At 37.4% G+C, this 25,652-nt stretch overlaps 1 protein-coding gene and 1 non-coding gene across 14 annotated transcripts in view; both read right to left on the reverse strand.

Moving 5' to 3' along the window:
• Positions 1–25,652, reverse strand: part of LOC138708096 (nuclear protein MDM1-like) — a 945,585-nt gene that overhangs the window by 246,322 nt on the left and 673,611 nt on the right. The gene's annotated exons all lie outside the window — the stretch shown is intronic.
• Positions 3,173–3,245, reverse strand: TRNAN-AUU (transfer RNA asparagine (anticodon AUU)). Its single transcript has one exon. It is a non-coding gene; the product is annotated as a tRNA-Asn (tRNA).

A 25,652-nucleotide genomic window follows, 5' to 3' on the forward strand; every position in this document is an offset into this window, starting at 1 on the left:
AAATAGCGGAATAGTAATACGTCAAAACGAATGTACAATAACACATCTACTTAAACAATAAGAAAAATACAAGAGTAAAATAGTAAAGCCACTCTGTCAGTAGGCTTTTCAAGATTATAAAATTTAGACAAACGAGAACTGACATTATTTTGGATTAGGGTTACTATCCGTCCGGAAAAAGAGGACATGTCCTCTTTTCTGTTCATTTTATCCTGTCCGACAGGCATTTTACAAAAATTTTGAAATATCCGGCATTTTGCATTTCAACTAGAATAAATATGAATACTGAACAATGTGCGATATTATGCATAGAATATCTAAATAAATGGTGAAAAACGATGAAAGAATTTAACTGCTTTCAATAGTTGAAGCTGGAGCACATACAAAACGTAAAATATGGTGACTTATTCACATGCATTGAATTCTTACACTCTAAAAATGTCACTATTCATGATTCTAAGATATTTTATCAATTTTATTCTGAAATGTACAAATATATGCCAATCAAGTAAATTTGGACAAAGATTTAACTTTAGATAAACAATGGTGCAAATTCTTCAATTACAATAGTTCTGCGAGCACTGAAACTTTCTCAGAACTCTAAAAAATATGTCAATTCTATTTATTTATCCCAAGTCATAATGGAAGTGCTGAGAGAGTATTTTCCCTAATATCTGCTCAATGGACAAAAGAACGAAATCACATGCTAACGGAGACAGTCAGAGGCATCATCATGGTGACATACAATTTCAAGGACATGTCCTGTGAACAGTTCCATAGTTATTTGTTACAAGATAGAAGTTTCTCTCTTCAGGCTCTTGTGCACAAAGTGGGCTCCACCGATAAGTAGAGTACAGATGTAATACTGATCCAGCAACTAGTGAGAAAACTAACAAAGGTGAGCCATTGTTTTCATCTTTAATTTTGTTCATACCAAAGTTTAAAAAGTCCTCCTTTTTTCAGCAATGACCTCTTATTTTAGATTCCATGTCCTCCTATAAAATTTCTTCTCATGGTAACCCTATTTTGGTTATCGGTTATTCTATCTAAGGAGTGTTATAAAAGCGTGGGAAAATCTAACAGCAATGACTCGTTCTGTGGTTCCGAACCTGGGGTCCTCAGAACCAAGATGTGTTTTAAAAAGTATTTTAAAGATTAACTTTATCATATTATTCTCTGAAGCACAATCCAACACTAATTGTTTTCTCTTGGCTTAGAGCCTACTTAATATATAACGTTTTTTTACTTTCTAAATTTTATAAATCCTAGTTTTCAGGGGGTTCAATTTTAACAGTGTTCACTGTTCAGGAAAAGCTAGCGCGATTGATAAAGAAATTAAACTTATGGTCTCGCCGAGTTGAAAGTCTGAGATTTAATTTCTCTTTCTCTGCGACTTTCTAGCAACACAATATAAATCCACTTCCGATAAAGTTGGAAATGCTAAACAAAATCCCTCCCTAACAATATCTACATTTGTTGATCGATGGAACTATCATAGAGCCAATGGGCTAGTATATATCCATCGATTAATAGAGTCATTCTACCTAAGAGCCAACTGGCTAGTCTCTGAAATTGAGACAACTCATCCTGCCTAAGGTTTTTCCGTGGTTTTCCTAAGGCGCTAAAACAAATGTCGGGATGAGCCGTAAAAGAAATGGGCCACGGACCTGCACTCATATCCCCATGAATCCCCCTAATTACTCTAAATTAATTAATAATGACATCTCTCCCCTCTCTTCGTAATTGAGTCACCATAAAGCCAAATGGCTGGTCTCTAAATTGAGACGATTAAACAAGGCTCATGACAACAATTACCTCCTACCTAATAGCCAAATTGGCTAGTCTCTTATATGAGACAACTCATCCTGCCTAAGGTATTCCGTGGTTTTCCTAAGGTGTAAGACAAATGTCGGGATGAGCCCTATAAGAAATGGGCCACGGACCTATATGCCCTTCCCCATATATATTCCCCTTTTCTTGTAAACGACGTATGCCCTAGTTCAGAAACTATAAATTGTCTATTAAATGTATGAGGTCACTCAATTAGTCGCAATTTGAAAGGACAGGGACCTCTCAAATTGCAGATTTAGATTTCACGGCGCTTCTTCTGACGGCCTTCACTTGCCTTGTCATCGAACAACAGATGACAGAGTCTTCACGACTCCACTTGCACTGCGAAATGGCTAAGCCCCTTACAATGTGCAAGATAACACCTGCCATCCTAACGGCAAACACCAGCCATCTCCTCCTCGCCCCGTCCCGTGATCCCTTGATCACATTTCAGTCCCCCTAGCGTATATGGTACCTAAGAGGTTACGTCCATTTTCGGTTATCCCCTTCAAAATTTTCTAGAGCTGCTTCAGTGAAGCAGCGTAATCCGGAGTGAGACTAGTGGCCAACATGCTTGGATCTCACATATTTAGTTTCGTACAGCCCCCCACCCCTTGCAAGGACGCGTTATGCGTACCTTTAAATCTTTCCTCCCAATTATCCCCTTTCGATTTTTCGATTTTTTTTTAAGTTGGAAATACGAAAACAACTTGGTTCACCGACGTTGAAATAAATGGATTATTTCATTTCTTGCAATTAAATAAACATTTGGATGAAACACTTCTTCTTGGTGACAGAAAACGGCTTGCTCGTCACAGAAAAGAGGAGCTGCTGTTAGAATTAACTTCTGATTCGAGTTAGAAATCGTGTTTCCTACAATGACTCTAATTTTGATTGTATGCAAGAACAGGTATCCTGTTGTTTCCCAGATTGTTATACAACTCTTCATGCAATTTTCATTAACATATAGGCTAAGTAAAGGAGAGGCAAGACCTGACCTTTGACCTTATCACGCGCAGTGGCTATATCACCAGTGGGTTTGAAGGGGGGAAAAAAGGTTTAAGACTGAACTGAATCACTGTAGCGCCATTTTCATCTAATAATAACCAAACCGAAACAAACTTAGTTTCTGATCTCTCATTCTTTTCCCTCTCGCGTAGCTCGCATATCAGGTCTCGCCTCTCGATATGCACTAGTCAGTGTACATTTTTTCTAGTGTTCTTGATCAAATATGGAAATAAACTGAATGTTGAGCCAGAATTTTGACTTAATCCGCGTTTACACACAGCGAACGAATGTGAACGAACAAATTTTCTTTTGAATAACTCCGAGGGAAAAATTGTTCCGGGGCCGGGCATCGAACCCGGGACCTTTGGTTTAATGTACCAACGCTCTACCAACTGAGCTACCCGGGAACTCTACCCGACACCGATCCAATTTTTCCCCTCTGTATCCACAGACATCAAAGTGGGCTGACAACCGTCAAGCAACCAACTTCGAGTGCACACTAACTCCGTGTGACTTAAATTGTGGTTTTCTGTTAACGAACAGTGACGTGTATTATGCAAATCAAGATTTCAGGTATAACTCCCTGTAAAGTTGATACACGTCACTGGTCGTTAACAGAAAACCACAATTTAAGTGTCAACTTTACAGGGAGTTATACCTGAAATCTTGATTTGCGTAATACACGTCACTGTTCGTTAACAGAAAACCACAATTTAAGTCACACGGAGTTAGTATACACTCGAAGTTGGTTGCTTGACGGTTGTCAGCCCACTTTGAGGTCTGTGGATGTACAGAGAGGAAAATTGGATCGGTGTCGGGTAGAGTTCCCGGATAGCTCAGTTGGTAGAGCATTGGCACGTTAAACCAAAGGTCCCGGGTTCGATGCTCGGCCCCGGAACAATTTTTCCCTCGAAATTATTCAAATCGACTTTACAGGGAGTTATACCTGAAATCTTGATTTGCATATTTTCTTTTGTTCTCTTTCGTGCGCTTGCGCAATCACTATAGCTGTTTACACCAACGTGTTAGAAGTAAGAATATAAAGTGGCCATGGATGAATATATAATAAGATGCGAAACTTACTGAGTTTCCCGTAACACATACTAGAGGCGCTGTTGTAGAAATTGATCTTGCTGCCACCTGTTGGGGTGAGGGGCGTTATTACATCTAGTAGCGCACCAAGTAGCGAAAATAGTAACTAATTACTCCATGCATTTAGCAGCGCACCTGGTGACGAAAATGTTAAACTATGCAGAAAGTATTACCTCCCTCATTCCTAATCTCAAACTAACCCAATTTAAAATAAAACGTTTACATTTTTATTCCTCACAGCATCTTCCACTGAAAATTCTTACCGGAGCCAACAGGAAGACAAAAGAGACGATCTATTTTATACTACCCAATTAAAATATAACAAGACAGAGACATAAATAAAGCAAGAGGTTGGATAATTGTTATTGTATTCTTTGGATATTAATTGTACAGCGCAATGGAAAAGTCTGCAAGAACTACTTAGATGGTTCAATTTATTATATTACTATTACTTTGCAATTCATTCAACAGCACTATTTTTACAACGTCCATAAACATCACTGTTTAACATACACTGCTTATACACACTTATTAGCAAGTTTCTGTCTGCCATCTTGTCTCTCCGAGCAATATCTCGAACGGATAAATAGAGAACTCTGGGTAATGTACCCAACACGTAGTTCTAATGTTCACCATCTACGACGTTGGGCGCTGATCATCTTATTTCAGCCCCCGCCGCCAAATGGTGCTGACCGCAGTTTCGCATCCTATTATATATTTATCCATGGAGTGGCGTTCACGTCTGTATCAGCGCTCTTGGTGGTACTAGCTTGAACTACCGGCCGCCATATTTTAACTTGTTACCTCGCTTTAGCAGAAGAAGACGTATAAGCACGTGGAGATTTTTAAATCCCGTAATTAAGATACCTCTCGTGTGCTCTGCTTATAACTGTAGCAACCGAAGCGATAAAACAAATAATATGTCATATTTAAAGTAAATAGTCTGCCATAATTTTGTTAATGTTATGTTTTATTTAACGACGCTCGCAACTGCAGAGGTTATATCAGTGTCGCCGGATGTGCCGGAATTTTGTCCCGCAGGAGTTCTTTTACATGCCAGTAAATCTAGTGACATGAGCCTGTCGCATTTAAGTACACTTAAATGGCATCGACCTGGTCCGGGATCGAACCCGCGCCATAATTTGGTATCACTATACATATAATAACAGTTATTGATAGAAAGATTCTGTAAAGTGTTCATTGTTTTTAGAGATTTCCACTGAAAAATGATTTGTTAACTAAGCAGTCTGTTTCACAAATGAAGAGAGAGAAATGGTTTCCCACAATACGTAGTGTTTTGTGTTCCGCACATTTCGATACTAAATACATGGATTTTGTAAACGAGAGGAGACGTTTGTTGCCCAATGCAATATCAACCATATTCGATTTTCCATCTCATTTAAAAAGAAAAGAGACTTCCAGGCCTCCACCGAAGAAGCGAAGTTTCGAAGAAGCTTTCTCTTCTGTGGCAGAGGAAAATTCAGTAGAACACCACCAAAATTCAGGTCTGTATAACATACTGGCATAAATACGACTTCAAGTAGCCTATGTATGTCCGACGAAACTGAAACTTCCACTGAAAGCGTGTTCGATCTCATCCTATAGGAACCACGCCCACTTGTATCCGCATCTTTAAGCTTCGATGTTAAGTAAGATGTATGGAATAAACTGTTGCTGCATGGGTTTCCTGACAGCTGTTAAAATAAAGAAATATTAGCAAATTGGAATATATGGGTTATTGCGATATAAAATAAGATTAATAAGGTGCAACATGTTCTATAAAGTCACTTTCCGTATTTTCCTATAGGAACCACGCCGACTTGTTGACCAGTTAAAACATGGCGGACATAGCTTCAAAAGTTTCAAAGATGGCTGCGCGATCGCCACTCTATATTCTTATTTCTAGCTCGTTGGTTTACACTGAACGAGCATTAGTCGGTAATGTTCCACGTTCGGAGGAAATCATGTTGGACGAAGAAGTAATTATTACGAGTACAGAGTGTGTAACTTTAAAACAGAATTACAGAAATATAAATCTAGAAGACATGGGTGGGTGAAAAGTAGAAAACGATACGGCAGGAACAATTTGTTATGAGACTTAAAATAAAATACTGAAACAGGACAATTAAAACATGTTTGTAGATTATCGTCTCCAGATTTTGAATAGCTACTAAATTAGCACAAAGAGTTCGATAGTAAAATATACATTATCGTGAATCAATTTCTCCAAAAGAAATATTGTTATTAACTCTGCGAATTTTAGCAACAAGCAGTTCATACAAAGTAGATGGTAACGTCTGCATCAAAATGAAACTGGTAATAAATCATGAGGAGAGATTTGAAAAATCCAAGTAAGTTTGTTCTCTAACATTCACCGTTTTAGAGGAAATCGTTATGTTTGTATGAAGCATTTGGCAACATCACGGCTACTGCAATAACACTAAGCAAGCGCGGCCTACACTCCTTACCTTCCCCTCCCTCTCTGCTGTACTCAGTCGGTAATACGCGACGTGTGTTGCTTTGCAACATTTATTTAATTGATTTTCGCTATTATTCAATTTAAATTAATGGCTAAACGGTTTGATATGCAAAAAAAGATTTACAAGACATTAACTGTTCAAATTATTTTCACCTAACTGTTTGTATAGCAATTGGACCATTACCGCAATAGAGCGCTGCAAACAATGAACAATTACTATTTTTTTTCTGCTTAATGCTGCTTCATTGAAGGAAAAGTGTAATAAAAGTCTACGCCGGGTCTTGAAAAGTCCCAAATAACAGCTTACAGTGGACTCGTGACGAGATAAAATAATTTTTGCTTTTCGGTCGTAACTAGAATTGAGACAGGGAGATCAAAAACCCACTAACTCCAATTTTTGACAAAATTGAGTTATGGGCTGGATGATACTTTTTAATTTGTCCCGCATGCGTGGAAGGCAAGAATACACTAATATCGACATTCATCTGCATTCTGGGGGCTGTTTTAAAACTGGTGGAAATCAGAACTCCACTTACCCCTTATAATAAGAGAGTTGTTGCATTCCAAGCTTAATTTCCCGGTAGGTGGCAACACTATCGCTCAACCAGCTAAGTAAAGTGATACGATACGGTATTCAGAATGTCACAAAAATCTATGAAATCCATGTAAGTAAGACTATTAGAGGCACAATATCGAGTCGATTAACTTCCAGAAACCCAATAGAGATGCATCATTCCCCAGTCAACTAAAGCACAACTCAGCATTGCCATTGAAAGAAGAAAGCAAAAGGACTTGCAAAATTTAATGCAGTTTATTTCTGAGGAAAGTAGAACGTATTACCAAACTCTGTTTGCGGACAGTAATAATCTAGAATCTAGATGCACAGGAAGAACACGAGAGAAAAAAAAAAACAGAATCTGTAACATGAATGAGACTGTGTTAACATTTTAATATTGTTTGTGGTTTTATTTGTGTATTTTGATGTGCTTTATGTTAATTTCTGATTTTCTGTCTCATATATTTGAAATTTAAAAAAATGTAGCAATGTTAATCTTAATAATAAACTTCCATTTTCTCGTTTATTCCAATGTTTCATAAGGGAATTATGATATACTTATATTTTTTTCTTCACATGGTTTATATGTATTCACTTTTCTTAATTCATACACTGTGGAAGTCAGAAAACCACTAACTCCAGCAGTGTATATTTCAAATTGTACGTAAGGTAATGTAAAAATTTAGGTTTTGAAGTATTTAATTGATAAAGAATGTAACTTTACACAATATTAATAGATAAATTTATAATATTTAAAGTTAGTAAGAGAAATAATAAGTTTTTTCTTTCTCCTGTAAAATTTGGTTAATTGGAGTTAGGGAGTTTTTGATTTCCCTGTCTCAATTGCAGCTTCGTTTCAAGCAAGCTGAACAAATTCTCCTAAAATAAGGCATTCTTTAAGATCGACGAAATAAAATGACGAATCTCGTTATCTTTTGTCACGGACAAATATGAGAACATATATTGCTTGAGGAAAAGGACAATAATAATACTGAATGCAAAGTCACAGTGGAATGCTTTGGCATAAAATGCATATATGAACTAAGTTATGGTCTAAAGCAATAATAATATTTTGGATCAAGTAAATCAGCAAGCATGTCAGATTTGTTCACATTATCGAAACACAGAAGAGCACTAGTAATTAATTATCTACTAATGAACTTTAATATCTATGCAATATAATTAATTCGAATGTTAATTACAAATCAACGCGAAATGTGAAAACATCGCAAATAGTCCAAGAAATAATAAAAATCGGCAAGAGTTACAGGAATATTGTAAATTCAGTCAAATACTTGCATACATCCTAGTTGAATAAGTGAACAGAGCTATCTGAATCAATCAAACGATGTAAGGCAGTATTTATTCATTTACAGAGGTAAGTACGGCAAGGAATAAAATTATCAGAAACAACGATATAACTAATTTGAAAATATCGTAAGTAAACAAAGCAGCACTCGAGATACAATTTTGATTTTGCGAGTATAATTGAGGCGTGTAGTTGCAAAATCAGATACATCACTTTTTTTTCGAAAATGAGTTAATGTCATATCTTCATATGTTTCTACAACTGGTATAGCACTATTATGCTCCAAAACCAGATACATCACATGGATTTGTATGATGAAAGAATAGTATTGGTTGCTAATCCAGAGAAGTCACGTGAGTTTATTTCCAAAACCAGATACATCAAGGGTTGGCGCTTACTTTCACTGCGCATCAATATAGTTCCCGCGCAGACACAGCTGAAAGGAAAACGGCAAGATGTCTTCATTAGCCCTAACGAGTATACAGATATTTTCTCTAATTTTGGGACAGTCATAACTTTGTCAGATAAAACATATGACTGAAAAAAAAAGTGTTTCCAATATAGTGCGGCCACCAGCTCAGTGCCACTTTCCATGTAAAAGATTTTTCTTTCAGTCGAACAAGAAGAAGGGATATATATTATGATATTTCCATGCAGATATTCTGCGTCATCATACGATGAAAGAGTAATAGAAATATCATATGTACTTCGGTACATTAAAATAATATATATGATATGCGTAAATCACTTCGTGATTTAAGACGGCACTTATTGCGTCGGACCCCGGCCAATTAGTCACTCATAACGAGTGCACCTCAGCACATGTGTGGAATTCAGTCCTACGTTCATAGACATCTATGACGTAGTGCAGAGGGCGGCAACTAGAGGGAACCCAAGAGTTGGAACTTGAACTGAGACGATTCTGTCCGACACCGGGATGGGTATCCGGTTTGGCTTAGTGGATAAAGCATCAGCACGTAGAGCTGAAAACACGGGTGCCGGAGAGAATTTTTCTCCGTTCCATTACTCTTTCATCGTAAGAAGAAGGGAGTATGGTCAATGGAACAGCATTTGTAAGAAGAACAAAAAAATAATCAATATTGCATCACAAAGCATAATGCTGCCAGGAGTACAAGTGTCACAATTAAAAATAAATGATGTAACTGCTTTGCTGACGAAACATTTTGGCAATGAATGGACAGCACTTCAAACATTATCCTACTATGCACGTATTGTTAACAGACTGGAAAGCTTGGTTGAAAATCAAATTTCCTCTATGAATGAAGAAGAAAATATGTGTGACTATACCTGTGAAATAGGTGATCTGGTTGTTTAATGATTTAGTTTCTTTTGTGACGAAAATATAACAATTATGACAAATTAATAAATTGTAATAATGTAAGAGTCGGTTTAAAATAATACATTATATATAATACCGAATGGATGGTTGATTTCAAACTAAGATAAGTTCTTTTATTCATTTGCAAACCCAGATAGATCATAGAAAAATTTTCAAAACCAGATACATCAAATACATTTTCCAGTGGCGGTTCCTCGGGGGAGGGAAGGGAGGAACGTCCTCCTCACATTTTCTTCTTTTGAAAGTAAATACCAAATAAAATATGTGCCTTGAAATTCGAGGAAGATTCGATAATTTTTAAGTTCACAGCTATAAGAAAAACTCGGTTGATCGAGTTTTAAACGACGCGCGCTCATGTGATGTAAAAAACTGTGATGCGAGATTGTCTGTGTAGAGGAAAGGCACTCCATTCCTCCTCTACTGCAGTTAACACACATAGACAACAGAGCACTAGCGGCCAGAGAAAGAAGCAGAGTTTTAAAGCAAGTAAATGAACGGAGAGGGAGGAGATCCTCCTCTGAATCAGCACATGGGCGGGAAATAGAAACCGACTGGCCGTGCAGCAAGCTCGCTACCGCTGCCATCTAACGATGCTGCATTCAACCAGACTATAACACGTCATCTAGGAGGAGGCACAATAAAAACAGTTTTAACGCAAAGCTATGAAAGACACCATATAAACTTTGCTTAAAATTATGAATCAAAAATATTATTCATTGGACTTTATATAGGCTACTATTCATGGTTTGAAACTTTCGTGGATATTTGAAAGTTAAAGTCGGGTTTATGTAAAACAAAGAGGAAGTAGTTCTACGTAGTTGGTCCCTGAAATTCACTTCTATTCATTGTTTACTAGACAGGGCAACAGCCAAGTTGTCAGTTTTGTACAAATATATTTGAAACTGAAAGTAGGTACTCCAAACTACATCATTTTTAACATAAAAAATTAATCGGCCACCGGCAGCTTTGAACAATAATGGTAGTATGACTTTACAAGAACTGACATTCTTCAAAACCATGTGATACTGAACTTGTAAAATGTACATGTGGCAACACAGACCACGTGGGTGGGTGCGGTGTTCTCGCTTTCCTCAGATTATTTCCCATTCCCATTTTCACGGTTCCGGTTACGAGTTAGTAGCTAGTCTCTTGCAACACGTGTGATGCTGTAGTGTGCTCGAAAAAATGTTGCGAGGTTGTGAATTTCCTTGTAATTGTTAATTTGTGCAATTATTCAACAATGAATGGAAGTGAAAACATAATATATATTGGAAAATTTAGGAAACCCATTGTACGAGAACAGATTATTGGTATACAGAAGGGAAGGCCAACCCCAACACTACCTGGTCTTATATGTAGGCTAATTTGTAGCATGCTTCATTCAAGAAGGTGTCATTTCGTGCTGTTAACTTCTTTCCTCCTCTTAAGAAATATGCAGGAGCCGCCACTGACATTTTCTCTATTATCTACTAATAATCCAATAATGTTACAGCCATACGTCATGGAACATTACAATATTCCATAACAAACGTATCCTCAAAGTATTAACATTTTACCTCTTGGCGTATAGAAGATACAAGTTTTTCCTTTATTCTGAAAAATTGTGTTTTAGTAATGTATCTGATTTTCCAACTAAACGCCTCATTTGTCAATTTGAAGAAGAATATCTACCGATTGACGAAATTTTGTTTTGCCGGTGCTTAATGGCTTCGTTGCGTTTATGGCAGTGATGGATAACGTGTCTTTGATGACAATAGGTACATCGGATATCCTAACGGTAGTATTATCAACAACACTGATTGCCAGAAGCGCATGTAAACTGAGACGTCATACCAGTACAGGGGGATGAATTACAATGCACAACACGAATATCGTTATAGGGATAGACGCGTAAAGCTCGTGTAACTTCAAGTGAGGATTACACCTAAAGACTTATATCGAATTTTAGAACTCAAAACACCAACAGAGACTGTGTGCTTGAAATCGGCACCTGAAAGATGTTATCATACAATTTAATACACTGCTGCGCAGATTTAGTAGAATGCGTTCGAGTCTAAAGAAAGCAGAAACCAGTCCGACGTGGTCTGTTGTGACGAGAATTTCAGCCCCCGTATAACGGCAAGGCAACATGTCACAAAACGTTCACGTCTGAATATTATTCAACGCTTAGAAAAAGGCGCAAATATTAAGGATATGCTGGAAATTTAATGATTATTAGGGGAGAAAAATTCTCTCCGGCGTCGGGGATCGAACCCGGGTACTTGGTTCTACGTACCAAGCGCTCTAACCACTAAGCTACACCGAATTCAATCCACAGCACCGGATCGAATCCCTCTCCTCTAGTGTTTTACCTTTATGGCCTTACTCCATGTTCGACATATATGTTGACATATATTAAGTCAACTATCATTATACAAGGAGCGCACTCAATTGAGTGACTTGGTGACCGGGATTCCACAGTATATGCATTGTTGGGCGAAGAATCTACGTAAAGGTTACAGTGCTGTGGTTTGAACTTCGGCCTAGCTTAGTGGTTAGAGCACTTGATACGCAGAACTAAGGACACGGGTTCGATCCCCGACGCCCTAGTGAATTTGTCTCCTCTAATAATCATTGTTACCATAACAGATAAATTCTGTAGGACCAAAAATTAATCTTAGCGTGGAGAATTTAAGGTAATACTTATTTATTTACTTATTTCCTTCCCTACTTATGTATTTAAATTTCTATTTATTTGTTTGCTTGGCTTCCTTGCTCATTATATATATTATGTATGTATGTATGTATTTATTTATTTATTTATTTATTTATTTATCTATGTATTTATGCATCTAGTTCTTTAGTTATATATATATTTTTTTCCCGGAAATAAAATTAGTTTATATTAGCTTCAAATACTTGGGCTGTACTATAAGAAGTAACATGAACTGCTGTCAGAAAGTCCAAAGGAGGATAGCAATGGCCAAGGAAGTTTTTAATAGACAAGGTGCATCTTCTGAGGACTTCTGGAGAAAGGAAGAGAATAGTGAAGTGCTTTGTGTGGAGTGTGACATTCTATGGAGCAGAAACATGGACATTACGACGAAGTGAAGGGAAACGACTAGAAACATTTGAAATGTGGATATGGTGAAGGATGGAACGTGTGAAATGGACAGACAAAATAAGAAACAAAGCTGTGTTGGAAAGAGTGGATGAAGAAAGAATGATGCTGAAACTGATCAGAAAGAGGAAAAGGAATTGGCTGGGTCACTGGATGAGAAGAAACTGCCTACTGAAGGATGCACTAGAAGGAACGATGAATGGAAGAAGAGTTCGTGGCAAAAGAAGATATCAGGTAATAGACGACATTAATATATATGGAACATATGCGGAGACAAAGAGGAAGGCAGAAAATACTAAAGATTGGAAAAAGCTGGGTTTGCAGTGAGAGATCTGCCTTTGGACAGAGCACTATGAATGAATGAAAGAATGAATGAATAAATGAATGAATCAATTTGGGCATATCGACAGAGAAATGGTGTTGAAATACGCGGAAGACAATTTCAAAGAGAAACTTTTCCTGAAGTACGAAATAAGCATTAACTATTAGACGAAGCATTATCTCTAATAGAATGGCTTACGCACTATGAAATTGAAAACAAAGACGAGAAACGCAAATATCAATTAATACGCGTGATGCAATATGAGTCGAAAATACGACAAAATGAAAGTCATAACCGAATCATGGCAGATTAAATTCAAAATTAAACCCATTTTGCATCAAACTGGGTGTAAAGGATTATGCTTTAATTAGTGCAAAATTTTATTAAGCTATCATCTCGCATATGCGCCGGACTCGTAGAGATTGCGCAACGGTCTTGTAACTGTGATTACTCCAAAATGGGAACTACAAAATTCGTAAAAAATAAAATTTTATTGGACTGATAGTACATTAAAGAGACTGATATTTGAAAGTGTTAAATACTAGCTGTTTCCAACTAACTACTATATATCAACGAAACTAGAAACATTAACTGTAAGAAAAAGTATTAATCTGAACGAACATAGTATACAACAGCAGCAGGAGCAGTAGTAAATTAACATATAAACGGTATAGACGAAAATGCTATCAATCACAACATACTTATTCACCGCTTCGACTGGTGAACGCCGGAAAGACTAAGGTCCGTTCACACGATGCCAGCTGGTGATCCATTTGAGGCGTCCAGTGAATTTAGACATTTTTGTTTTTACTGCCCGCTTGTGTTCCCACACCACCTCACAATCTAGTACTCTAGTTGCTGACATCATTTAGAAGGTTTACTACAGCACACCGGCTTTTCTTGGCGAGTGAATGGCACGGCCAGACAATCGAACATTTTTTTGTATTTCTTTGAATTAATATTAACAAAAAAATATCGAGCAGATGAAGTGAGAAACAAACAATGAAGTTTGTTAATTAATAACTTATTACATATATAAATTTTCAGAGTCCTTATTACTAATAAGGTTTCTGAAAATTTATAGAATGTACTTAACTTTTGAATATCACAAACATTGGGCAACAAATCAAGGTCATTTGAGCCGACCTACTACCCATCCAATAGCTGGCACAATGTGAACAAGAATGGCCAGTGTGTCAATCCAGTATCTGGACAGTTGGGAACCCAGCTACTGCCAAACTGGTTTGCCAGTAACTGACACCGTGTAAACGCACAAGTCGCTGATGGGATCCGTCTCAGGAGATGGACAACAAAATATCTCGAGAACAAACGCAAATTGAAGGAAGTAGTTTAGACGTAGGACAGATCATGAGAGGTGCGAGCTCTTTGTTAGGACGAGTGATGATCCTATAGAAATGACGTCGGTTGGTCAGTTATCCATTGTTATCATAAGAATACAAATTTTGCGCACCAATTAAATATGTAATACGCGTTACATCACAATATTTCGGGAAAATTAATGATTATATATTATAGATTCATAGATTATGAAAAAGCTTTTGACAAATTAAACAGAGAAAAATTATTAATTACATTAAAAGAAAACGAGATCCCAAACCAAATATTACAATCTATTTATAATATGTACAAGAACACAAAAATTGCCGTTAGAGTAAATAATCAACAAACAGAATTTTAAAACTATTAACACAGGTGTACGACAGGGATGTTCTCTCTCTCCTCTGCTTTTTATAATCTACATAAACTCTATGATATGTAAATGGAGTTTCCAAAACCCAAACAGAGGCTATGTTTCTATAAATAGACGGACCAAAATAGATACAATCCTCTTCGCAGATGACCACGTTCTATTGGCCACTTCAGAAGATGATCTCCAAAAGTCAATATATTCATTAAACGCAGTTGTAAAAGACTATAATATGATCATTTCTGTAGAAAAGTCAAAAGTTATGGCACTTAAAGGTAAATATCCTATAAGTAACATCTGTATTGAAAACAGGATTCTAGAACAAGTGAACACATTTAACTATTTAGCCCACACATGTGGAGTAACGGTTAGCGCGTCTGGCCGCGAAACCATGTGGCCCGGGTTCGATTCACGGTCGGGACAAGTTACCTGGTTGAGGTTTTTTCGGGGTTTTCTCTCAACCCAATACGAGCAAATGCTGGTAACTTTCGGTGCTGGACCCCGGACTCATTTCACCGGCATTATCACCTTCATGTCATTCAGACGCTAAATAACCTGAGTTATTGATGAAGCGTCGAAAAATAACCTACTACAATAAAGAATAAGTTTAACTGTTTAGGGAACCGTCTTTCAAATAAAAAAGAAAATGATATCCATTCTAAAATAACTAATTTTGTAAAAGTTATTGGCATTATCAATTCAGTTCTCAAACCTAATTTAGTAGGCCTATAGATACATACAAGATTAAAGATGTACAACATTTTAGCACCACCTACTTTAGTCTATATATCAAAGGCCTGGACTTCGACAAAAAAAGATGTTCAACGTATAAGTACCAACGAAATGGAACTCATGAAAAAAAAGGTACGATACACACTTTGGGATAGAAAATGAAATACAAAAATGTTGAAAGAATTGAACGTCCAAATCTATATTAAGTTTTCTTCAAACCTATAGAGTTAATTGGAAACAGTATGTCGAGAGAATGCCAACAGAAAGATGTCCAAAGGCAGTGCTACATTACCGCCCTTCTGAACAACGTTCTATTGGAAGACCATTAACCCAGATAAGACTGACGTCCTATATTTAGGACGGAACGTTTTATTTTTTTAACATTGCTGTGTAAGATTTTCATAGTCGGCAATCATGATACCATAATCCTTATGTGTTATAAATTGCCTCCATTTTTTTTCTTATATTTAGTCTGTCATAGTCATTGTTATTAACATATTTGTGTGAAACGTCCGGTGTCCTATATATAGGACGTCAGTCTTATCTGGGTTAAAAAGATGGCATGAGACCATTGAGACCGCAACAAACGACTAGGTGTAGTGCTTGAATTGGATGATGATGATATTATGGAATCATAATTTCCGTTACGGACTTTGCAATTTCAAAAAGTCATCTGTAAGTGAAGCACTGAAGCAAGGTCAAATGTATTCTAACAAATATATCACTATTTAATATAAGTAAAATAATCCAGACGTTTTAAAAATACGTTTGTTTTGATCCACCCGTTAAGTGCCACACTTGGCGCGCCTTTGATTGTTGTACAACCACGAGTAACCTCATTCAAACCCATTGTGCAGTTCCAAGCCGACTACTTTTCCACGCGTGCTGGGAACGAGTTCACTCACCCCTGGTCCTTTGTAGTTTCCAAGTCACCCTTATTGACGCTTCCAGAGGTTTCTAAAATCCTTCATCTCTCTCCGCCTACAGCTTCTTTTTTCTCTCAGACAAATTTCCCGAAGTTTCGATTTACTCTTGGGGCTTATTCTCCTTTTCTCCCTTTGCTTCCCACCTGCTCCTATAAAAGTAGGAACGAGGGCAGAATCATCCCCTTTTTATTCCTACTTTGACATCGAGGTTACAACGTGGGGTCTGCTGGTCAGAGGACGGTTCTTCACCCTCAGAGACACGTAGCAGTATTCTCAATTCTATCCCAATATTTTATATTCTTCTAAGAATTTGTTACTCCCTCAACTTTTGAGCATGTTTTAGTTTCTTTTTTTCTTAAATTTTGTACTAATATTCTCATATAAGATTTGGCATTCTTAGCAGAAGAGGAGATGAAATAGTCCGGATCAGCTTACTTCAAACCCTAAGAGTGAAACCTAACCATTTCCCCCCCCCCCCCCATTACTACATATGCTAGTGGATTGTGGTGATTTTCTAGTTTGCAGGTTGAATTTTCTTTGCCAACTTCGTTTCGAATTTCGATGCTAACAAATACTACAAATGGTAGTGATTTTGTAACTGGTATGTTGGTAGCTGACAACATTTCTCGGTACTGGAGTTCAATGAAATTAAAATTGTACTAGATTTCTGAGCCGGTTACTGGAAACTAGTGAAATCTGATCATACTAATAATTAATATCAGTATTAATATTGGGTGGCCGGGTAGCTCAGTTGGTAGAGCAGCTGGCTAAGGACTGGAAGGTCCGGGGTTCGATTCCAGGTGGTGACAGGACTTTTTCTCGTTGCCTAACTTTCAGAACGGCCCCGAGGTTCACTCAGCCTCCTATAAAATTGAGTACCGGGTCTTTCCCGGGGGTAAAAGGCGGTCAGAGCGTGGTGCCGACCACACCACCTCATTCTAGTGCCGAGGTCATGGAAAGCATGGGGCTCTACCTCCATGCCCCTCAAGTGCCTTCATGGCACGTTACGGGGATACCTTTACCTTTTTACCTTTCAGTATTAATATTAATACATATTAGTTATTTTATGTGTTGCGTTGTGATTATAATTCAAGATTATAATTAGGTAAGTTTTCGAAGTTAGTACTAATAATTTCATGTGGTCAAACAAAATACATTTTTAGGTTAAGTCTCGTGAGCCAATTGTTTAGTCAAACCAATGAATTTCGTATTTGTCAGACAAAATACTTGACATGTTGATCCCTTTGCCACATAGGTTGCCTATGAAAATATGTTACAAAATATTGAATTATTTAGAACAGTGGCGGCTTCTCAAGGGGGTTGCAGGTTTGTACACCCACAGTAATGTTCCTAATCTCCTGGCTTTGTCACTATTAAAAATATAATTTTATTTTACAATTTTCATTCATGACTATCTGCAGCTGGCGTCTCGTTTTGTACGTCTGCAGGCGCCTCCGAGCCTCTTGTTTTGCAAAGTTGTTGAAAACCTAGGGAAGGTAGTTTATTGAGATGTTCGGCTAATGCGGGGACAGGGGGATTAGATGCGTGATCTACTGCTTTCCTCATTGAGAACGGTTTGTCGCACTTCCTGACATGGACACCAACGTGCAAAAGAAACTAAATTCACTGGGAAAGTATCTGTTTCAACTATACATTTGTCCGAAGTAATAAGCATGAAAAATGTATTCATTGGGCTTGTGCAAAGAACAGTCGCATATTTCGCATATTACTTTCTCAATCTACATGCACACAAACGGCACAATACATAAAGGAGCTTGTATTTTGCTTTAAAGTTCTAAGAGTTGTCGTTCTGACAATAAGTGCTGCTATCTCCCGACAGCCTACGAAAGGTACATTTGAATTTTATGAACGACATTTTATGGACATTACGACGAAGTGAAGAGAAACGACCAGAATCATTTGAAATGTGGATATGGAGAAGGATGGAACGTGTGAAATGGGCAGACAGAATAAGAAACGAAGCTGTGTTGGAAAGTGTGGTTGAAGAAAGAATGATGCTGAAACTGATCGGAAAGAGGAAAAGGAATTGCTGGGTCACTGGTTGAGAAGAAACTTCCTTCTGAAGGATGCACTGAAAGGAATGGTAAACGGGAGAAGAGTTCGGGGTAGAAAGTTATAAAGTTATGTTTTATTTAACGACGCTCGCAATTGCAGAGGTTATATCAGCATCGCCGGATGTGCCAGAATTTTGTCCCGCAGGAGTTCTTTTACGTGCCAGTAAATCTACTGACGTAAGCCTGTCGCATTAAGCACACTTAAATGCCATCGACCTGGCTCGGGATCGAACCCGCAACCTTGGGCATAGAAGACCAGCGCTATAAGATATATGGATCATATGAGGAGACAAAGAGGAAGGCAGAAAATAGGAAAGACTGGGGAATGCTGGGTTTGCAATGAAAGACCTGCTCTTGGGCAGAACACTATGAATAAATAAATTGCCATCGTTCTATTTTTCCACATCTCTCCCGGAGAACAGCGGCCATTATTCCTAAACTAACAATAAACCAAGTTTAAACGAACATTTCTACTTTGAACTCCCGTGAAAATGAATTATGCAAATGCTAGAAACATCATGCGATACGATAAATCAGCCGGTTAGACAAGTAGGCCATATCACAGACATATCATACAAATTTTTCCCATAAAGTGTTCCATAATATGTCATAAATTTTTTAACATATCTGGTTTTACTGTGATAAGTATTGCACTTAGTGGTCAGTCTAAAGTCTGGCTAAGTATGAAAGTAAATGCGTGTTTTAGAGGACAATCGCAAATCGGATGTTTTAATTTTTGGGCTTCTACTCAATTGGGATGTCTGAGATTTAACGCGGACACGCAACTGGGATATTTATTTCGACATGGTAAGCAACTATATAGGTATCCTACAAACAAAACTCAGCTCGGACTCCTCGCGACGCGCATGCTATACCCCTTTTACCCCCCTGCGGTAGGCGTGAGAGCATGCTGGGAACGGGAGCATACGTCATCTGCGCAAGACAGTTACGCCAGCTGGTTTCTGCGCACTGAGGTTTCCTTGTCGGATGCCTATAGCATACATGAGTTTGTTTCACGCTTGGAGTGATTGTCTACTTGGAGATTTTCCATGATTAAACTAACTGTAAGGTGAATGTCAGGTAACCACATGACGAATCCTCGGAATCATCACGCCAAGTACCACCTCGTCATCACCAATTTCATCGATGCTAAATAACCTAGTATTTCATACAGGCACATTGAATAACAGACTAAACATTAGTGAAGCCAGACGTCTTAGTTTATTTCTGAGATTACATGGAAAGGCGTTTCTCGTGACTGAACTATCTTCTTATTTGTATGTACAGGGACATCATTTTATTTTTACTTCAATTTTTATTGTACCTGAGTTTTTGAATGTACTTCACTCCCACCTCTTCTACTAACGAAGTTCAACCGTCTTCCACACAGATCCAAAACCGCATATACAGTCATAGTAGCCACAGTACGTTCCATAAATATGTTCGCGTTTTCCAGTGACGAAAGAGCTTTCAATATTGAATTATTTTCGCACAGGTACTGTCGTCCATTTGCCTACGCCGTATCTCGGTTTCCCCCATCAGCTTTTATTCGCCAGCTAGTGGCTGGGCTGTCTTATTAGCTCTTTTCTGACAACATTAATTTCTGTTAGGAATTGGAAGTATACGTAATATTATACAACTCTTTAAAATAACTTAAATAAAAGGGCTTCGTTAAGTAATTAACTGTCACGTGATTTCCCTCCTTTCTACGACCCTACGACATAACCACTTGGACGGACAGTGGATAGTATGTCTGAGTAATTTTATCTTTTCGGATCGGGCAGAAGTGAAGATTGAATTTACAGTACGTAAGGTACTCTTTTATAGAGTGGGTACAGAATTATTTCAACATGAGTTACTAGTACGAAGAACGAAACTGGTAATTGGGATTAGGTACAATAGTCTATAGTGCGATAATATGCACATTACAACTGAACTCTGTATCGAAATGAACGGCCATCATATAAAAAAGTGTGTTTAAATATCCATATTATGATTATTTTTCAATTTAACTTCATTCTCTATATTGTACGCCAATGTGCTGTAGACAGTATAATATACACTGCATAATGAACACGTCCACATGGACAGCTCAGTTCGTGAGTAAAAACACTCATTGTTAATACTGTACTGTATTTTGATTAAACAAAAACCCAATGAAAATTATGAAACTCAAAAGCGCAATTTTTCATAGTTTACGTAAATGGATGAACTAATTTTCTTCCCTCCTATACCTAGTAAAGTGATTTGTTTGTATATTACTCCAGTCGTGGAAGGGGATAGCAAACGGCGTTGATCCAGAGGTATAGGCAAGTTAATATTAAAAATGTTATTAAAAATAAATGATGTCCCTGTACAATAAATTGCCGTACTTAATTTATGCATGTCTCTTGAATGACATTCAAGGAAATAAACTGCAAACTGGAATACCTATGGTGACGTGATAAAGAACTCAACTGTTGTGAAACTCGTTTAACTTATGGAAATTATGCATTTTTTAATCACGTTGAATTCTAATGTTCTTCTACAGACGGCCATTTTTGTTGCTATTATTATTAGTAGGCCTATGCAGTAGAACGCAACTCCTTTGTTGTGCAGTGATTTTATCACTGGACTGTATGTCTCGTGACCAGAATATTGTACGAAATGGAAACATAAAAATTGGAAATTTTCCTTTGAAGAGGTGGAAAAATTCAAACACCTGGAAGCAAAAGTAACAAATATAAATGATACTCGGAGGAAATTAAACACAGGATAAATATGGGAAATGCCTGTTATTCGGGTGAGAAGATTTTATCATCCAGTCTGCTCTAAAAAAATCTGGAAGTTAGAATTCATAAAACAGTTATATTACCGGTTGGTCTGTATGGTTTTGAAACTTGGACTCTCACTTTGAGAGAGGAACATAGATTAAGGGTGTTTGAAAATAAGGTGCTTAAGAAAATATTTGGGGCTAAGAGGGATGATGTTACAGGAGAATGGAGAAAGTTACACAACACAGAACTGCACGCATTGTATTCTTCACCTGACATAATTAGGAACATTAAATCCAGACGTTTGAGATGGGAAGGGCATGTAGCACGTATGGGTGAATCCAGAAATGCATATAAAGTGTTAGTTGGGAGGCCGGAGGGAAAAAGACCTTTGGGGAGGCCGAGACGTAGATAGGAGGATAATATTAAAATGGATTTGAGGGAGGTGGGATATAATAGAGAATGGATTAATCTTGCTCGGGATAGGGACCAATGGCGGGCTTATGTGAGGGCGGCAATGAAGCTCCGGGTTCCTTAAAAGTAAGTAAGTAAGTAAGTAAGTAAGTAAGTAAGTAAGTAAGTAAGTAAGTAATTAAGTAGTCATGCCTAAGAGGTGAGGGGGTAAATTCCAGAAAAGGATGTATTTCATCATATGCTATGAAGACGGGCTGACAGTAAGGTGAAAGTTTTCTTGGACATTATAAAACTTAATAAGGGTTTCGCATTGTGTTTCAACTTTCAATGGGGTAGACAGGTCACTGTCTTCATATCCCCATCTCTTTCTGAAGTGTTTGTGCAAAGATTATTTTGTCCTATACTAACTGCTTTGCAGTTACAAAATAACAGTACTATTGTGCTTTGAAGTAATTTCTGAGAAATGAATACTGTCGGAATTTTTAGTCTGAGTTTGCATTAACAAAACAATAATTAACATCAAGTATAACCGATTAATTTTAATCGACTCGATTATTCGATTAAATACTTTTGATCGATTCTTACAACAGAAATTGATCGATCAATCGATTAAATCCCAGAACACTAATATACATATCGCTGTTGTTCCTGCAATAGCTCCTATGTCCAAAATATAAAATTTTTCAGTAGGAAGAAAAAATACGTTTATTCATCCTATAGCAGCCGTACATAGGAGACTGTGAATTTTTACATTTTCGAAACAAAGAAATATAATTACATGTAGGAGATTTTATTATTTGCTGTATCACTATTTAAGTTATTTAATAGAGCAAAAATCTGAAAATCGATAAATATGTCACATAGGAGTTATTGCAGGAACAATGACGATATAATATTTTACAGGGACATCATTTTATTTTACTAACATTTTTAATATTAACCTGGCTATATCTTTGGATCAAGATTGAGAACCGCAAACACCGTTTGCTACCCCGTTCCACGACTGGAGTTCGATGATACTGGCGTAAAATAGAAACATATCACTTTACTAGGTATAGGAGGGAAGAAAAGTAGTTCATCCATTTACGTAAACTAGGAAATATCACGCTTTTGACTTTGATGATATTCATTAGGTTTTTGTTTAATCAAAATACAGTACAGTATTAACAATGAGTGTTTTTACTCACGAACTGAGCTGTCCATGCGGACGTATTCACTATGCAAAGTATAAGTATTATACTGTCTACAGCACATTAGCGTACACTATGGAGAATGAAGTTAAATTGAAAAATAATCATAATATGGATATTTAAACAAATTTTTGAAAATGGTGGCCGTTCATTTCGATACAGGTTTGAGTTCCAATTCACATATTATCGCATTATAGACAATTGTACGTAATTCCAATTACCAGTTTCGTACTTCGTATTAGTAACTCATGTTGAAATAATTCTATACCTACTCTATAAAAGAGACCTTACGTACTGTAAATTCAATCTTCACTTCTGCCCGATCCGAAAAGATAAATTACTCAGAAATGCTATCTACTGTCCGTCCAAGTGGTTTTGTCGCAGGGTCGCAGAAAGGGGGGGGGCAGGAAATCACGTGACAGTTAATTACTTAACGAGGCCCTTTTATTTAAGTTATTTTAAAGAGTTGTATAATATTACGTAGACGTCCAATTCCTAACAGAAATTAATGTTTTCAGAAAAGAGCTAAGACAGCCCAGCTTTTACAGAGGGGCGAGCAGAAGCAGGTGGGGGAAATAGGGATGTGACGTAGGCAAACGGAAAATATGATTCAATATTGAAAGCTCTTTCGTCATTGGAAAACGCGAACATATTTCTGGAACGTACTATACTCACTAAATCAGTACTGGTTACTATATGCGGGCTCGGTTCTGTGTGAAAGACAATTGGAACTTCATTAGTAGAAGGGGTGGGAGTGAAGTACATTCAAAAACTGAGGTACAATAAAAATTGAAGTAAAAATAAAATTATGTCCTTGTGTATATATATATATATATATATATATATATATATATAATGCGCTAATAAGAAACTAGTAAGGTATAGGGGTATACGGACTTCCAGGACGTACTGTATAGTAGGTTTCAAAATAAGAGAAGGGCAAGGTCGTGTATGTCCACGTGGAATTGATGCGACGAGCCTAGCATAACTGACAGGAAGGGCTGCGGTCGGGTAGGTCGCGCGGGGCAATGCTCTGCAGCAGGCGGCTCGCTCATTTCTCCGGATCGATTCCCATCCGGCCCCGGGCCGCATGTTGAGTGCAGACTGCCGGGTGTATGGACGTTCTGCATCTCCGAGATGAGTCTCTGGGGCCCACTATTCCCAAATTAAGCATGTCTAATAACATCCTTGCGTTTCAATAACAGCGACATTCCGGGGCGGGTGTCGTTGGTTCGTGCGATTCATCCAAAGAGCTGTCGTCAAAATCTACAGGTGCGGTACGGCACAATGTGGTTACTTCATCCTCACTAATTTCTTCACATTTTCCCAGGGATGGAAATATTTCTCCATTTCGTCCTACCACTGACAGCATTATTAACATACTTAACTTACTGAATACTTTGCCAATAACCAAAAATTTATTTAAAAATAGGCTTAAGAGCTTTACTAATAGACATTAGTACAGGGACATCATTTCATTTTTACTTGCATTTTTATTGTACCTGCATTTCTGAATGTACTTCACTCCCACCCCTTCACTAATGTCCTTGCTCCCGTCAGACACACAAACTTACGGCCGCTGTTGCATTCGAAGTCTTCAAGCAGTGAAGTAAACACTGCAGTGTATAGTGTGTTTCATAAATATAATTGCGTTTTCTATAGAAGAAAGAACCTATATTAATAATATCGTACTAAAAATTATATTAAAAAAACGATAAGTTCAATTTCAGAGAATATGCTTCAAAATGTTTTTAATAATATGCGTAAAGGATTGAAGCCTGTATTGTAATGAACGGCAACCAGTTTCAGCAACTTGTTTAAAAATTCAGATTAGGTTTTTTTTGAATTGAGGTGGCTAGAAGCAAAGGAATGCTAGTGACATTTGTAATAACATGAGTTAAGTGCATCCAACGTAAGAAAAAGTATCTAAAATTTTAGTGGCGAAGGGATATTTTAATTGCATCACACATTAAAATTTAAATAAAAATTTCACCGATTTTACGAAAGCTTAAATATTTAAACCCCATTTCTCAAAAGTAACTTACTGTAAGTGCACTTACAGCCCTTTACTTATGACCCCCTCAATTTAAATGCACTCTCTATATTGTATGTTAACATCAATAATTAATATGCTAAATAAAGTAGACGTTACATGACGAACATAGCAGCCTGAAAAGTTGAGTTTTTGAAAAAAAATGTTACTACTCTACTGTATTTTGATAAATTCCGTAAAAGTGATGATCAAACTGAAAATCGTAATATCGTATTTCCCTACAACATAAATGGATACACTACTTTTCTCTCCTCCTATACCTAGTGAAATGATTTGTTTACATATTGCACTAGTAACATCAAACTCCTGTAATGGAAGGGGGTAACAGTGTTTCCGAGTATAGCCAGGTTAATGTTAAAAATGTTGGTAAAAATATAGTGATGTCCCTGTATATTATGCATATTATTTAAAGGCTGTAATTGATTTATTTTATTTATTTTAGTAGGTTATTTTACGACGTTTTATCAACAGCTTAGGTTATTTAGCATCTGAGTGAGATGAAGATGATAATGCCGGTGAAATGAGTCCGGGGTCCAGCACCGAAATTTACCCAGCATTTGCTCATCTTGGGTTGAAGGAAAACCCCGGAAAAAAACTCAACCAGGTAACTTGCCCCGACCGGGAATCGAACCCGGGCCACCTGGCTTCGAGGCCAGACGCGCTGACCGTTTCTCCACAGATGTGGACGGCTGTAATTGATGTTTTGTTATTTGAAGTGCTGTATCAATGAAGAAGTGTATTGTTT

Source organism: Periplaneta americana, chromosome 10 (genome assembly GCF_040183065.1).
Source record: "Periplaneta americana isolate PAMFEO1 chromosome 10, P.americana_PAMFEO1_priV1, whole genome shotgun sequence".
Classification (NCBI taxonomy): domain Eukaryota; kingdom Metazoa; phylum Arthropoda; class Insecta; order Blattodea; family Blattidae; genus Periplaneta; species Periplaneta americana.